This window comes from Chanos chanos, chromosome 9, assembly GCF_902362185.1.
Source record: "Chanos chanos chromosome 9, fChaCha1.1, whole genome shotgun sequence".
Classification (NCBI taxonomy): Eukaryota; Metazoa; Chordata; class Actinopteri; order Gonorynchiformes; family Chanidae; genus Chanos; species Chanos chanos.
The window spans coordinates 28,117,078-28,120,040 of NC_044503.1; the positions used below are offsets into that span (position 1 = coordinate 28,117,078).

Here is a 2,963-nt window from a genome sequence, read left to right on the forward strand (position 1 = left end):
AAAGCTATACGGCAAAACAAAATTCTACTAAACCAACTTCCTTCAGTTCCTTTTTCCCATGAGGTAATATGCTGCCTTTAAGGTAACTTCAAGTTAGTTTCTCATTAATCCAAAACAAAAACAATGCCTCCACTAGGGGTGGAAAGCCAGCATCTGCTACGGTGTAAACTTAAGGATCTGTGAGTCATTTATGCCACATTACTTTCTGAATAACTACATTAAAAGGAAGCTCTGGGAGAAGACAAATTCGACGTAAAATGAATGTGAGACAATTGAAGATGCTTCCAAAGAGATTTAAAGTATTGCTGTCACATTGGCAAAGTTTACCTTGTTCTATGTAATCACCTCATAATCTAATTATTGTTCGCACCTGTCCTTAGGTATATATATATATATATATATATATATATATATATATATATATATATATATATATACACACACACACACACAGACACACACACGCATATTGGATGTCCAAATTCAGTAATTATATAGTTTTAATTAGAATTCATTTCAGCACTGAATCTTAGAGTTAGATGATAATTGCAACCTGAATATCTGTGTAAATAACATTTGAGTCGAAAGATTTATACAGTCTGGAGATTTTGATTGATTAATTAGTTTATGATTAGTCACATCTGTATTATGTCAAAACCATGCTTACTTGTTTAATTTCTATTGATGCTTCAAAATGTTTATGTTTACAAAAAAAACATAAACAGAATAAAAAGTTGACACATGAACAAATGAGTATACCATAAAGAAAAAGGCAGAGAAAATGTCCCCAGATTTGCTCATTTAAACAAACATTTTCAGACACATATTCCTTCTGTGCTGACCAGGAAATACAAACTGACCTGCTGATTTCATGATAACATAACATTGAACACATATAGTATAATATCACAGATATGCAGTACTCTCCTAAAAACTAAAAAAAAAAATGATGTGAGGCCATGGAATATATTTGCAGATATGGAATGTATTAAATAAAGCTAAAATGTGCTTTATTACATGAACAAATCTCATATTTGTGCAACTCTAACCTTAACTATTACACATTTTTCTCATTTGACATCACTCTAATCCATCAATTCGAATCACTTCTTTAGCATCCTCAGCTATTTCATCCAGTCCCTTGTTCAGAAGGTAGTACATTGTGCCAAGAGACAGTCCTCCAGCAGCCAAGGCACCAAGGACAGGTAAACTGCTCAGCACGTATTCAATCGTCATTGCTGTTCCAACTTTTGACGAGGAAAAAAACTCTCGGAACACTTCCACGTTGATTCCTTTGGCAAAGCACGACTTCATGACTGATTTCAGTTCAGTCACTGGTTTGTTCACTCTTTCTGACAGACTCTCCGGTGACTTATCATCCAGGCCAAAGGCCTGAAAGGTCTTGGTGAAAAAAGCCAACACAATCCCGATGTCACATCCTTCACACAAACCAGGTATTGGTGCCATTGCGAGGGTGCCAGATCCAAAAGCTGTTAACCAGACCATTTTCTCAAAGCATTCTTTTTTCTTCTTCAGCACTTCCAGTGAACAAAGTGGTAAAGACTGAACAAGGGCAAATCTCTTATGGCTCGGAAGGTCTTTCTCCAGACTATCCATTAAGGACTTAAACTCATATTTCCCCAATTCATGTGAGGATATTAAGAAAACCTTGGGGTTTCCCAGCTCTTTCAGGTTCTGAAGACAATCCTCTCTGATTTTAGAAAGCACCCTCATTTCATTAAAGTCTTTCTTCTTCTTTTCACAACGGATATCGTTGTCTATTTTTGATCGAACAAAGAAGAAAGATTTATTCTTTTTCTCAATTGCCTTGGCAAGCATCAGGTCATTCTCTTTGAACCTGTCTGCTGAAATGAGAATGAAGTCATAAGAGTCTAATTAAACATCTTTCAGGTATTTCTTTACTTTAAATGTTGACGTCCCAATTCCTGGCAAGTCCCATATCTTCACATTTGGCATTTTAGGATGAGGGTACATTGTGGTCACAAAAGTGGTTTCAGTCACCCCGGTTGGACATGAACCCTCTTCATCATTATTAAGACCTCTGAGAGCATTTACAAAGGTGGACTTCCCTGTTCCAGACATCCCAGTCACAGCAACGTTGAGTGACACATTTTCCAAACAATTCATCTGCTCTTTCACTTTGGCAGTGGCTTCTTCTGGTGAGGATTTATTAAATATCTCTATGATGTCAGCAACAATGTAAGGCTCTTCATATACACTCTGAGCACTTGTGTTGATCACAGTCTCATATGCCATGATGATTCCTTATCACTGCAAAGCCCAAATTTTATTTATACTTGTACCCAGATGATTAAAGAGGCATTATAGAACATTAATATTATTTTGGAAGTCTGCTTTATGCTAACCATTAAATACAAAAACTCCTCTTTATCATCCTTTAAACACACTATGACTCCAATCTGACTTTTTGATGACTGTCTGAAGAAAGTGCACTGGTGTGTGTCTTTGGCAATGTAAGATAAACTTTGCAGAGCAATGCTTTAACTATATGGCTTGTGCCTAACATGATGATAAAGGAAACAGCGCAAATGCTCATTATTTTTCAGAAGGAAAATAAGAATTGATCTGGAGTGTGTTTGGGAGCTATAAATGTAATTATTGTTACTATCAATATTTATTCTAACTTAAATAGAACGCACATTTACCCACTTACCTGAGCTCGTTCCTTTCTCAAAGATATCTCTCCACAGTGTCACATACCCTTAGCTTTTTACAGATTTTAAAATAGACCTGGCTTGACAAGAATGTTAGTTGGTAGGATCTGTAATATGATAAAAGCTGCCTGACACTCCCTAATATGAAGCACTACAACTAAAACATTCTACACTCACTTTAATTTTAAAAGAAATAAATCATTGCCTACCCACATCTCTGTCTTCTTTCCTCAAAATGACTCTGCAGTGTCACAAATACTGTGAATT

At 35.9% G+C, this 2,963-nt stretch overlaps 1 pseudogene; it reads right to left on the reverse strand.

The window, feature by feature from the left end:
- Positions 1-1,080: 1,080 nt before the first annotated feature.
- Positions 1,081-2,277, reverse strand: LOC115821563 (interferon-inducible GTPase 5-like; annotated as a pseudogene).
- Between the last annotated feature and the right edge of the window lie 686 nt (positions 2,278-2,963).